Here is a 14,599-nt window from a genome sequence, read left to right as displayed (position 1 = left end):
ATGTTTTAAATGTTATGTTATTTTTTTTAGTTGGCTACCATGTCTTTACAACTTTATGTACGAAAACAAAGTGTAGTATTCTGTCCTTGTAGTCAACAGCTGTGTAATTACTAACATTAAGCTTTTGAGTTCTGTCCGCATGCACAGCAATTTTCCAAAATCGATTCGAATGTGCATTGCAGTGCCATCTATAGATAAGAATGTGTACTATGTCATGCCTATGAGTGCTCCAGTGTGAGCAGCATGGTAAAGAGGGAGGGTACTGTACCGTTCGTTTGAACGACTCAACGACTCCGACTCATCACCACTGGTGACTGTTATTTCGGAACTGTTATTTGGAACATAGTAACCGGAACAGTCGGAACTGTTCCGGGAAAAGAACAACTTCGCCCATCACTAGAAGAAAACACGTGTAGCACAAAACTTCTGAGTAATATTACCCAAACCACGTTGAAATAGGAATGAAAACACATAACGGTACGCAAAACATCGACGCAGAATTCGATTTGTTGATTTGTTTGCCATCTATTGAGGAATTATTGAAGGAACGAGGACTTATTGCTTACCAATGTCGGTAGATGTCTCTCAGTTCACGTTGTAAATAACTCAAATCAAGTTGCTTACAGCTGCCGGACATGACGTTATAACAAAAGCTGACTCTCATTGAACTAATCAAAAGCAGCTCTACATGTGGAGTTGCTATAACAACGAGTTATCAATATTATTATACTGAATAAGTTATATACAGCAATAGTTTCATGATATGTTGGATTCTAGTTGCATGTTAGTTATAGTTATAATCAGATATCCTACTAATTGGAACACGTGTTCTGTAGTACCGGTAGTGAATTTCTTAAATAAATTAATTAAGCCTATTAGGCCTACTATGTAATACTGTATACTGAATTTATTAACATTGTGTTATATTTACTCTGTAATTTTCCAATTATAGCTACATTTTACATTTTCGCTATGATTCTATACTTAACTCTTTTTAATTTATTTTTATTTGGTATTTTTCATTTATATCGATATCTGTGTCTTTCATTTAGATAGTATCTATTTGTTTTTTTTTTTTTTTTTTTTTTAATTTTTAAGTTTTAATTTGTAATTACACTTGTATCATGCATTTGTATCTGTTTTATCTCTTTTTTCATGTTATATGCAATTTTATGTTTTTTTCCAGAGGATTCTCCATGTCTCTAATATACCTTTTTGGGACACGTATATTTTCCTCATTTCGTTCAACAAAATCCTCAAAATCATTCTCGGTATCCATTTTGAAAATGAGTGGTCACTTAAGGGTACAGATCAGCTCACTTAAGTAATCACTCATTATGTGAATGAGGGACAACTATGAATTAGAAATGAGTATAAGTAACCACTTAAGGGTTCACTCATTTATAAGTGACGACTATGAATTCCGCCCTTAAAGACCTATATTTATATATTTGTTTGGGTTACATACACACTGGAGGAGTAAAGGCTTAGAGGTAGAACTCTCACTTCAATATCCCATGTTTTTTTTTTTTAATTCAATGATCGTTTACTTTCCAAATTCTCATAGCAATATAAAAACTACTGTGAATGCTTCATTGTACCTACTTGCTTTTGTATCTCTAATCTTTGTAGAATATTTAAAGAACGTTATTAACGAATACACATTGCACAATAGGTAGCCTATATTTAATTTATTTTACATGGCAATTTCTGTTTCCGAGCCTCAAAATATTAATTATATTACTGGTGAACGACAGAATTTAAATTACGCATGCAAAATGTATTAAATTTCTCTTAATAACAGTGGAGAAGAGTGTGTACTAAAACTAATTGATAATTAATTTTATACAGGATTGTAAAATGAAATTTTGTAAATTAACCTATTTTAGTGAAATGGTCCCTTAATAACAACTAAATTGACATGAACTCATCTTTCTTCTTTGGAGCTACTATTATCGAAGTGGTCTCAACATTGACAGCAATTGAAATATATTGAATTCCACAACTGCTTGTATCCCACTTGGTCTGATCACTTGTTTGGGTCACATAACCCTTTCATTTTGCCTTAATAACATCTCCATTCCACTAATTCAGTCGATGAGTGACCTCGTTATATAACAGACATATAAGTTACTGGAAAGAAAAAAAGTGCATAGGCCTACAGTTTATCTTTCCTCGTTCAAATGTGGAAAGTTACACTGTGTACTGCATTTTCGGCACTGCTTCCAAGAGCGTTGAAAGAAAAAATATATGCTAATATAATCAGTGAGCCGGAGTGTAATCAAACTCACTTCCCCAGCACACGAGTCCCTTTCCCTATTCTATCTACGCCTGTTATCACTAGCTGTGTTAAATTAAATTCCAAGCTTTCCGAAAATTTTATAGACGGCTTTTACAAGTCTTTCGAAACAATTCCAGGAATCTACATGTAATTCGCTGATTTGATCATCAAAGTTTCTTGCAGTATTTTAGGTCTATAGGGAGATCTATCTGTGACAGAGAAAATTTTCAGAGAAAGTGAACTCTGAATGTAACATAGAATCCACTCATTGAGGAATAAGATTAATTTAATGCATCAATCTTTATTTTTGTTGGAAAGTGAGCCAAATTACGGCATTTATAGCCCTTAAAACTTCACCATTGTCGATTAAAATGTTACCATTTATTATTCCACTTTCTGAAATGTTCTGGGAACAGCAGGAGCCCATGCAGTGACACCGAGAATGACATGCAGCCCATGGAGTGAGACTAACCCAGCCGAACAGGATACCCAACAGACGTAATGATGGTGGACTAAACATTTCGCCAGCAAGGTGAGATCTTGCGGCTTTTATCTTCTTTATTAGGTCAAATAATTGAATTAGCATGAACTATTACTCCAACAATATTCGTGATCCGCATTGCAATAGCAGCAAACTGAGGGTTTAAGATTGTTTACCTCTAGAAATATAAGGTTTTTGCTTTGAGAAATATTCATGTTAAATTATTGCATTTTCATAATGTCTTCAACTGGCATTTCTCCTTAATTCTTGAAGTTAGTTTGTAGAGATTTTTGATAACTTGCATGTTCGAATGTGTGAAAATATGTAGCTTTTAACGACGATAAAACAGTAGCCTAAGTTCTTCCTTATAGGGTTTTGTGTCTTTTGGAGTTTCGGCAACACCAGGGGCCTATTCCACACAGGCATGGTATTGTACATTACAAATAAATTCTCTAGTAAGTAGTGAACATACTAGAGTTTCTATTCCACAACAGACTCCTCTACAGTAGTATTTTACCACTCCATACTTACAAATTACCAATGAAGTTTCCTGATTGTGTTCCACAAAAGTACTAGTATATTAACTTACTAGTGAATTGTCAAGTATTAGGAGACTAATATATACATGTAGCCTACTAATGCGATTTAATTATATTTATTTCATAATATTAAGATATATTTTGATAAATATGTGCTATAGAATATCTTCTTTTCTTGCTCCTATTTCCTTTAAAAGAAACAATTTCATCTCCTCCTTTGATGCTATTTCAATAACTTTGCAGTGTTTGCAATTTCGCAACAATTAAGTTTGAGGGTGAAGATCGTTATTATAGTAAAGGCAGAAGAAATAGGCGGGTTTTTGGTCTTGTGTGGAAACTACTCATTCCACACTTTCCCCAGCAGTTTATGACCTGAACAAAGAGACCTTCCTGTCGCTGCTAGTTGTTGACAAGTGCTCGCCTGTGATATTAGTATGTTAGAGCTTGTTCGAAAAAAATATATCATAATAACACAATAAACAGCATTTTGAAATACTAATTATCCAGGCAATCACTGTCATGTCTCAGTGGAGCCCTGATATCAGAAGTCATGCTAAAGGCGTTATTTATCAAGTTTGTTGTTTTTTGAAAGAACTTAAAGTTTGTGACGACATTAAAAGTGTCAACACAGACAGCCACTGCGAAGGAGTGTGGTGTATCTCTAAATCGGTTAAGAGAATCTGTGCAGAACGATTTTTAGTCATATTTATTGTGTTATTTCTTTTGTTAAGCTAAGCCATTCTTAAGTGTGCTTCTAATACATAAGTGTTTTTTATTATGATAAGCTTACTCGTTCATGTTACAATAACGTGTATATTTTTTACACACAGAAAAATATATTACTTTTTTGCACTTTAATTCTTAATTTCCTCATGATTCACAAAGTTGACAACTGTATAAACTTTATTTAGTAGTTACTATTTCAATACAATATTCTGAAAACACATAAAAACAAAATACTAATAATTGTGTGTAATGCTAAATATTTGATTTCTCATATTACGTTCACATTACATGATGATAATTATTACATTTGTGAAATGGCTAACTTGCAAAATATTATAAATGATAATATAATCTAAAGTCTGATTAGTGTAATATGTTACTATTCAGCGACATATGCAAAGGAGGAACTGGCCACCATAACCCATTATCCCCTGGCTTAGTTACCTCATTAGTGATGCCTCATTGTTGTCACTTATGAGTTTGAGACCTGTGTTTGGACAGTTGGCTAAACAAAACAACAACGTTCAGTAAATCAGGTATTTGTAATTACTAGAAATCACGTTATCATTTTATTTGTTCTTTTAAGTTTTCCTGTAGTGCAAAAAGTGTGAATGGAGGAGTAAGTTATTTGGCACACCAGCAGGTTCTGAGGGGTTCGCCATTCCCCCCTATTTCTTCTGTCCCTAGTATAGTGCTAATATGGGAAACTATCAAGGAGCATTATGTGGGGATCACGGAAGAACATGATGATAATAAGGAAGTAAATTTTTCATTATTAAAGAAGTAAACTAAAATAAATAACATTGCAGTGTTACGAAATTCATAGAATCTACGAATCTTTGCTCTATAAACAACCTTAAAATACATTACAATTAAAGAGGCAAACATAACTGAATTCGATTAATGAAATACGAAGATAACCAGTTGCTTCATGTTATGACATAGTATGTTTATTTATATGACGTCAATAGTAGCGGTTCATTGGTAATGTACAATACACTTTAATTCTTTCGTGGAACAGAAAGATACAACTCCATACTTTACAACATCTTTCATCAGTAATTTGTAATATACAACACCATATCTTTGTGGAATAGCCCCAGGTGTTACAAACCACGTACAAAAGTGTCAACCACAGATCTACGAGTATGTACAGATATGGAAAACAAATTTGGGGCTCTCTTATTGTATAGTTTTGCTTATAGCACACTGTGCATGTGCAGTAAACAAGAGCCCCTGTATATATGCTACTTGTGGACAGTCGTGCGAAATTGTTGGCTACATACAGGTGGACTCCCAACAAGACTCGCTCCAAGAAAGAATTTTGAGAAGAATAAGTACTCAGTGCATATGAGAATGCGCGTATTTTTATTACGATATTGTTGAGATGGGCTGTTCACTCTTTGTAGTGCCTGTTCAGTCTGCTTAGCATTTTCGTGTAACTTTAATGGATCATACCTGGAAATGAAAAGTGCCGTAACTTTAACTGTGCCTTTTCTGGAATGCACAAGAGTAAGATTATTCCAGCTTTCATGTTAAACAGTGTAACGTATACAAATTTACAATATGAATACTGAATACTGTTATTGTTGTTGACCAATGCTAAGGATCTTGGATTTCTCTGATTCTCCCAATAATATATGGTGGGCTGTGGTGATAAATCAGCATTTATTTTCTTTATTGCTGGGCATTGTAGCAGATGTTGTTTATTCCATGATGGAGTTTTGATTTCTACAGAGAGTGCAGTGTGCACTGTGGATGCTGGTAAATATTAATCCAATGCAATTGAGAGGTGATTAAGCGAAATATAACTATAGCCCTTTTTATCGTGGCAAATCTGGGATGTTATTACTGTCTAGCAGAATATTCAAGGTTTGCCTTCGCTTTTCTTCAGGGATTCCTGTTTACAAAAGGACTGGACTGTGTGTTTGATCCTGACTTTTGAGGTATGAAAGGAGATTGTACTCATATTATTTCGAGTTTGTCTGATGTTTGTTCCTTTTTTGGCTAGGAAGTCAGCCTTCTCATTACCTACTGTTCCACAGTGTGAGGGTATTGATTGAAAAACTACCTTTTTACGAAGCCCTTGTAGCATTTTAAGAGCAGAAAGAATTTCTCTTACTAGTCTGTTTGAGAATAAGGTGCTTAGGAAAATATTTGGGGCTAAGAGGGATGAAGTTACAGGAGAATGGAGAAAGTTACACAACACAGAACTGCACGCATTGTATTCTTCACCTGACATAATTAGGAACATTAAATCCAGACGTTTGCAATGGGCAGGGCATGTAGCACATATGGGCGAATCCAAGGAATGTATATAGAGTGTTAGTTGGGAGACTGGAGGGAAAAAGACCTTTGGGGAGGCCGAGACGTAGATGGGAGGATAATATTAAAATGGATTTGAGGGAGGTGGGATATGATGATAGGAACTGGATTAATCTTGCACAGGATAGGGACCGATGGCAGGCTTATGTGAGGGCAGCAATGAACCTTCGGGATCCTTGAAAGCCATTTGTAAGTAAGTAAATAAGTAAGTCTGTTTTCTGGAGGACTCGATGTTCGTGCTTACAAGTAAACCTTCAGGTGGGGTAAGAAAACAAAGACTTACCTTTATTACCATTCGATTAAGCATTAAAAGCAATACAAAATACGTAAATTTTACAACTCGAACGCAATGAACACCAGAGATCGCGACCAATTAAAATCAAGTTGACATGGGCTACTTAGATTGCAAACAACTATACCACGCAGCAATGCTAGACGCGAGAGCGAAGACAGTACTGCTGTAGATGCGCTGTCAGCTAGTTTGTACCTTGCAGTTTATTGTGTAATGTTATGTGCAGTGAGCTGAAGAAGATGAACCCAGTGAATATAATGATTAAAATTCTGGATAAACTAAATGAAGGGGGTTATAAGGAGACAGTGAAATGTCGCGGAAGGAACTTGATATTGTTGTATAAGAGTTATGAATCGGAAGCAGTTGAAGAAAGTCATACTCTGGACAATGGTGAAAATGAACCATGAAATGATGACAATGTCATGCCTCATGTACGAGAATGGGAGACTGAAAAAACAAATACTACGTCAGAAGAGGAATTAAGTACTTCACAAAGTTCCGGTTCTCAATACGCTCCGTCCCCACCCAAAACTTCCCGAATAATTGACTTTCAAGAAAAATGTAAAGTAGCAGATTATTGGATTCTGTCAGGTGTACCGACAAACAAAAAGAAAAAGTTTAACCTTAGGTCATGGAGCAGTATGAAGCATAAATTCACTTGGTTAACACACGAAAGTCAACTGTCAAAAGATTGCAACTCATAAATCGTATTTGGTGGTATGATTTTGGACAGTTTGGACATGTACAATGTTTAAGTGTTCAAATGTTTAATACAGACGAATATGGGTTCCATAAGGAAATGCCTTTCGGCAGAACATTAGAACGTCAAGGAACCAGTAAAGTGTATGGTGTCGTGCAATCCAAGGGGGCAACTAACTACACATTCCTACACTATAACGCCGGTGGTTTCTAAAGCTGGAAAACTGATGCCAAAGTTACTACTTATTCTCCAAGAACCGAAAGATATAAGTCAAAGAGTTGCGGAACGCATTTTCCAAAGTGACAACATTGTAGTAAAATGGACTTCGTCGGGAATAATGACCAAAAAATATGGATACAATTCTTACGAGAAATATTCCTTCCTAATCCTGCAACTTGCATTCTTCTGCTGTTGGACTCGTATGGTGTCCACTGCGACGAAAATACAATTAAGCAACTGTTAGAAGAAGGGGACTATGGTCTTGAAAAACTAGTAGTTAAAATCATACCGCCAAATACGACTTATGAGTTGCAATCTTTGGACAGGTACTTTTTTCGAATGTGTAAGCATATGATTTGACACATTTCTCATAATGTAGATTTTGATGATTCATCTGATACATTACAACAACGCAACAATAGATTGAAACTACAGTCACTTGCTTAACAGAAGTTTCCTTCACCACGATTCCAACAGGCGCATGGGTATGGTTGGGTGTTAGCTGGATTGGGATCCAGAAGTGGACAACGTTTTCAAAACACTACAGAGTACTGTAACCGAAATGTACAAGGAATATGTACGATTTGTGCAAAATCAGGCTGTATAAAGTGCGGGTGGTGTACTGACAATTTGTGTTTCCAACATTTTGCATTAGCTATCACTGTTGTGCGACATATGTTTCCGGATAAAAACAAATCAGATTCTGGAATACGATGCGTTAAGTAACATGATGACCACATCATCGTTTTCCTTCTTATGCATTAATCGCTAGTTGAAGGTGTGTTTTCTTGCTGCTTGAAGCCTCGTGCTCTGCGTTGTGTATCGCACTTAATAATTGCAGTCGAGTTACGAAATTTTAGGAGTATTCATATTTTATTATGCTGATTCCAAAAATATAAGTTTCATTTTCATTGTTTTTTTACCTCTGGTGAAGGTTTACTTGTTAGAGTCCAGATTTACAGTCACTAAGTATAACTGCTTTGTATGTGATGGAAAGCTGTTTCAGGGCTGTATTGATTGCTTCTAATTCGCCATCATAATGAGTGGACATTGTTCCAAGAGATATGTAAAAGCTAAAAAAAGTCACTTAGATTCCTGCTCCAGCATTACTGTGTTTGTCAAGCAGAGATCCATCTGTATAAATATGAAGCCATTCAGATTTTAGATATCTTGTACATATGGTTTCAATAGCTAATGATTTTAATACTGATTGGTCAATGTCACGTTTTGCAGTGATGTATTGTATCAGTTCATTTTCACATTTAATTTCTGGGAATAGAAGTTTTTCTATATTTTCAGTTGTTTGTACATTGTATTTACTTCGTAATTTCTAAATATTCTGGAAGAAGCCAGATTGTGTTTTGAATTTCCTTCAGAATTTTTGTAGTTCCTCCTAGTAAGCATTCTTTGGAATTCGTTTTAATTTCTCAAACAAAATAAGACTTCGTTTCTCAATTTCGTATTTAATAGGTACAGTTGGCAGTTTAAATGTAAAGTTTTCAAGTCAGGCTCACACAAGCAAACTCACTGTGTTCGAAGGCAATGCTGTGTTGTTGAGTCTTTGACAGCGACCCATCTGCAATGCAACGAGGTGGTGTGGCATTGGGTAATGTTTCTGATTTCGAAACCAGAGGTGTAAGTTCGCTTCCTGATAGAGTTCATTTTCTCTTATTGTATTATCTTATATTTTTAATGACAAATGTTAGTGGAATTTGTTAATAAACTTAGTTATGCAAGTATCATTGTGGGCTATTATTAGGCACGACCTAGCCTGTATACAAAATTAATAGTTTATTTGCTTTTTTGAAAATCAGAAGCACATCAAATATGAGTAAACAACATTTATAGTCAGTTTCATGTGTTCACCATATCACCTTAATAATAATAATAATAGTAATAATGATAACGATGACAATGACAACTGTGATAATAGTAGTAATAATAATAACAATAATAATAATAATAATAATAATAATTTCCCAGACTCTTATACTTTGCAGAAATTAATAATTTTATGTGATATTAATTATATAAGTACAGCCATGCTACATAGAGAAATTACAATTATATCTCAATAAACAGAAGATTACAATAATAAATGGAGACAACACGTAGAATGAATAGAATCCTGGAATACCATATACAGTAAACTGCTTTATTACAAACCAGTTGAAAGGAGAAACATAGGGCGTCCAAGAAAACGCTGATCAGACAAATCTTAAACCACTTTGAAACTGGAATAATTTGACTTAATCCGTGTCGTAAAATATGACGATGTTGATAATGATATTATTTCTACTTGTTTGTTGAGAAATGTCGCAGACCAAGCCACATAATCGCTGAGTGAAGACTGTCTCATTGTAATAGAATTCTCTTCCCTTGTCATAACACATTTGTAAGACGTGAATGATCCAACATTATGAGAGTTGTTAAAATTTCGTGTCACGGGTGTTTTTGGACGAAAATACAATTTATTTCTGGAGTTAATATTCAAAACACATATTAAAGTAAAATAATTTTAATATGTATCTAAATAAAAAGACGAACTATCCTTCTCTAGTCCCCATGTAAAATTTTACGGTTTAATTCGATATGTAGGCCCTAATTAATGTTTGCAATATCATGTCTGGCCCAAAAAGGGGCTTCAAGAACCTAAACGGCTGCAAGTATCGGCTGACATATGACTGATGAAGAATATGAAATATCAATATAATATGTTATATATTAAGTAAAGTAAATCCATTACACTACAGCCCATGAAGGGCCAAGATGGACCAGCCGGCTGCTGGCCTCACGTCCACATGCTGAAGCAGAGGTGGACAATCATTCAATATGTTATATATTATTATAACACTAAAATCAGAAGTAAACACTGAAATACTAAAACAATTGTCTTTAGAGACAATTAATATTAGGTACCCTCCACAAAACTGGCTTCATTTATACACTGACGGATCCTTGATCTCCAGAGAACAAGGTGCCGGTGCAGGTGTTACGTGCTGTCTCTTCTCACTTTATAGATCTCTTGGGTATGGAACAACAAGTTTTGATGGAGAAATCATTGCAATTAGTGAAAATCTCAGGAATCTTCTATGCCACATCAATAAATTTAAAAATGCAGTTATATTGTCAGTCTCGAAAGCAGCTATTCTATCAATAGTCTCTAAACACACACCTTCATCTCAAACAGCAGAAATAACTAAAATGTTCTCTCAATTAATATCACTCAATAAAAGAATTGTATTCCAATGGATACCATCCCATTGTAGAATCCTGGGAAACGAGAATGCGGATGCTTTAGCAAAGAAGGGCAGCACTGCTACTTACAGACCTGTTACTAAATCTACGTATTACTCTGTGAAAAGATTTATTAAATCTACATACTTAGACTTCAACAAACAAAATTTGATAACACAATCTCAAGGGAAAAAATGGAACTCTCTGCATAAAAATCCACAGTTAATTCCCGATTTACCACGAAAATCGTCTGTAGCTGCATTTAGATTGGCAACAGGCCATGATTGTTTGGCCAAACACCTGCATAGAATTGGAATATATCAGTCCCCTAACTGCCCATTGTGCAACTCAAACCAAGAAATGGATTCGGAACACCTCAAAATCTGTGCTTCAGTGGCTGGCCATGATAATATCTTTGAAAAATATTGGAGTGCAAGAGGTCAAATGACTTTATTATCAAACGCCTGGCATTAGAAAACAACAACATATTATTATAACATATCACTCTACTTTTTATTATTATTTCCAATATTGTTTTATTATTTATGAAAATTGGCTTTCAAACGTTGTCAACACTCCCTGTGAAGAATATAGGTAAACAAAACAAAGCTAAACTGAAGAATGGTAGACAGTATCACTTAAGTATTGCCATTATTAAAAGAAATAGAACAAAATTAATGTTTACAATGGTAACATGTTTTAATGTTGTAGTTAAACATATTTTTAAAAGCTATAAATGAGATATAAATGCAGACGGTCTTATTAAGACAGTAGTGTTGCCCAGGGGACGGGTTGTGCTATGTACTAAATATTCAATCGACATGGTAATTTTGTAATGGTAAACACTAAGACTAACCGAGATTCGAACCTCCTACAACCAATGCTATCTCGTTTAGACCCATGTTTAAGCCACCTATGCTACAATGGCTCATACTTTAATCTGGCATATTATGTAGCTTTCTCATTCATCTTTGTTTTGGTACATTTTGTACCCCATTTTGATAGATTTAGTATTTATCAATTTTATTGCCATTTCACTCTTCAGTTGTTTTTTTTAATAATAATAATAATATTTATTTGTCAGAAACCAGTGTACAAGGCCTGGATATGACATCGTCAAGTTCGATAATACACACACACGCACACATACACTCACACATGCACAAACAAACTTAGCACAAATAAATATAGACAAGTAAACAAATAATTATAAGCAAATAAACATACATAGTCAAATAAACAAACACTGAGAAATAAACAAAACAAACACTGTGAGATATACAGAGTATGCTGTAGGTTAACACATTTATATAAGGACAAAAGGCATAATTAAAATACAAAGAGACAAATTAAAATATAAAGAAAGGGTTACATTTCTAAAATACAATATTTACATCACACTCCATGAATTCATTCACTGAATGAAAAGGTCTGTTCAGCAACCATCTATGTATGCAGGACTTAAACCTATTTATTGGTAACTTTCTCGCCTCCAATGGTAACTTAGTAAATATATTTATTCCATTAAAAAAGCAGGTATTTGAGCTCACACTCAATCTGCACCTTGTGTAATCTAATTTATCTTTATTTCTAGTGTTGAAGGAATGTATATCTGATCTAGTCTGATAAAGATCTATGTTGGATCTAAGGAATATCAAGGTTCTGTAAATGAATAGATTGTAAACTGTCATTACCTTTAACTCTGGAAATAGTGGTCTACATGATTCCTTGGTATTTTTATTGAATATTACCCTCAGTGCTCTTTTTTGTAGTAATAAGATGCTATTGACTCCTGTTGCACTTCCCCATATATGAATTCCATAGTTAATGTGAGATTCAAACAGTGCAAAATATACCTGTCTGAGAGTTTCTGTTGAAACCAATGGCCTTGACTTCCTAAAAACAAAAATTACCCTCGACAATTTAGTACATATACTTTCTATGTGTTTGTGCCATCCTAATTTTGGATCCAAATAAAAACCTAACAGTTTAACATAAGATATTTCATTATCTAGTGTGTTGGGAAGGCCTAAGATTAGTTTCTAGCAGGTTTTATAACAAAATGCAGCACATTTACATGGTTTAATTGTGAACTGGAGCTTCAAGGCGACGGCATGCGCACTGTTCTGTTTCTGGAACTCAGACATGTGTCATCGGCCCATTCTTTTTTAACCTTATTGTATGTATATTGTCAGTACTTATTTGCATGGCTGTGATGGGGGCAGATTTAACACTACATGTAATTATCCTCTTAGCTTGGTTCTGTTTCATTAAGTTGTGTTGGTGTCGTAGATATAAGAACTTCACTGCCATACATTAAAACTGGTTTCACATAAGTCTTATATGTCATTGATTAAATTTCCGACTTCCTTACTGTGTTAATCTTTAGGATTTACCTTGCTTGACTACTTTCGAAGTCTTGTGCTTCATTGTCCAAAGTCTAGTGGAAAAGTCTTATATGTCATTGATTAAATTTCCAACTTCCTTACTGTGTTAATCGTTAGGATTTACTTTGCTTGACTAGTTTCGAAGTCTTGTGCTTCATTGTCCAAAGTCTAGTGGAAATCCTGCGCTATCTTCTGGTTTCCTGTTGTGGTGGGATGTGTTCATGATTGTGTGTGTTTTGAAAATGAGTTCAGTGTTCAGGATGTGCTGTGGGTCTATTTTGTATGCTTATAAATTTCATATTGTTCTAGGGTGTCAAGTTTCTGGCTTTCTGGCTGGATGTGTAGTATTTTCATGTCTTTGTCTATGTTGCTGTAGCTGTGGTTGGAGTTTGTGATGTGTTCTGCGTAGATTGAATTGTTGTGTAGTTTGGTAAGGCTGTGATATGTTTTTTGTAACGTGTTTGAAATGATCTTCCAGTCTGTCCAATATAGAAGTCGTTACTGCTGTTGCATGATAGTTTGTAAACTCTTGTTAAGTTGTATTTATTTGTGATGTCTTGTCTGTGTGTTAAGATGTTTTTGTAGTGTGTTCTGTGTTCTATGTTGTATTCTAGTTCCTTGAATGATGATGCAGTTTTGTATGTGTTCATGTTTTGATATGTTAGTGTTGTTTGCATTTAGTCTTTCTTGTGATGTTGTGTATTATGTTGGGGTTGTATCCATTTTCCTATGCTACGTTTTTGATAGTGTGTATTTACTTATAGTCCTGCTAGTTCGTAGGAATGTTGATGAGTCTGTGTATCATGGATCGGAATGCTGCGTGTTTGTATTGTGTGGGATGATTGGAGGTGTTGTGTATGTGTGTTACCATGGTAGTGGGTTTCCTGTATATTTTGAACTTGTGTTTGTTGTCTGTATTTGTTATTGCGATGTCTCAGAAATTTATGGATTTGTTGTTCTCTGTTTCTAGTGTGTAGTGTAGTTTCGGGTGTATTTTGTTTATGTGTTTGTGTAGGTTTTCAATCTGTCTTTTGTTTCCTTTGTATAGATTTAGTATGTCATCTACGTATCTGTGCCAGTATATGATGTTGCAATGCAGAAGGAAAGAGAGGGAATGGAGGCAGTAAGCATGGAAGTTGAGAATGTGGAGGTGCCAACAAAAAAAAAAAAAAGAAGAAAATAGGTCTACTTACATTAATAAGACTGTGGCAGCTAAGGAAGTCTGCGACAACATCACAAATCAAGCAAAAAGAAGATGTAATCTTCATCTTACGATGTTTGGTGACGTATACACATCCGTTGATGTGACATATTAATGAATTTAAATACTATTATAGTCACAATCATGCCATGGTATGAAAGCCTTTGGCGTGAGACGAACTTGATAGCTCAATGGTAGAGCGCCTGACCGG

General features: G+C 34.9%; 1 long non-coding RNA gene across 2 annotated transcripts; it reads left to right on the top strand.

Annotated features, from left to right (window-relative positions):
- The first annotated feature begins 625 nt into the window (after positions 1–625).
- Positions 626–14,367, top strand: LOC138692801 (uncharacterized). Of its 2 annotated transcripts, XR_011330131.1 has the most exons (3): positions 626–783; positions 2,698–2,813; positions 14,236–14,367. It is a non-coding gene; the product is annotated as an uncharacterized lncRNA (long non-coding RNA). The 2 variants fall into 2 exon arrangements; XR_011330130.1 differs by lacking the exon at positions 626–783 and having other exon boundaries at positions 849–2,813.
- Positions 14,368–14,599: the final 232 nt, after the last annotated feature.

The sequence above is a fragment of the Periplaneta americana genome, chromosome 17 (genome assembly GCF_040183065.1).
Source record: "Periplaneta americana isolate PAMFEO1 chromosome 17, P.americana_PAMFEO1_priV1, whole genome shotgun sequence".
Lineage (NCBI taxonomy): Eukaryota > Metazoa > Arthropoda > Insecta > Blattodea > Blattidae > Periplaneta > Periplaneta americana.
Note: the sequence above shows the minus strand (reverse complement) of the source record. Positions and strands in the feature narration are given on the sequence as shown.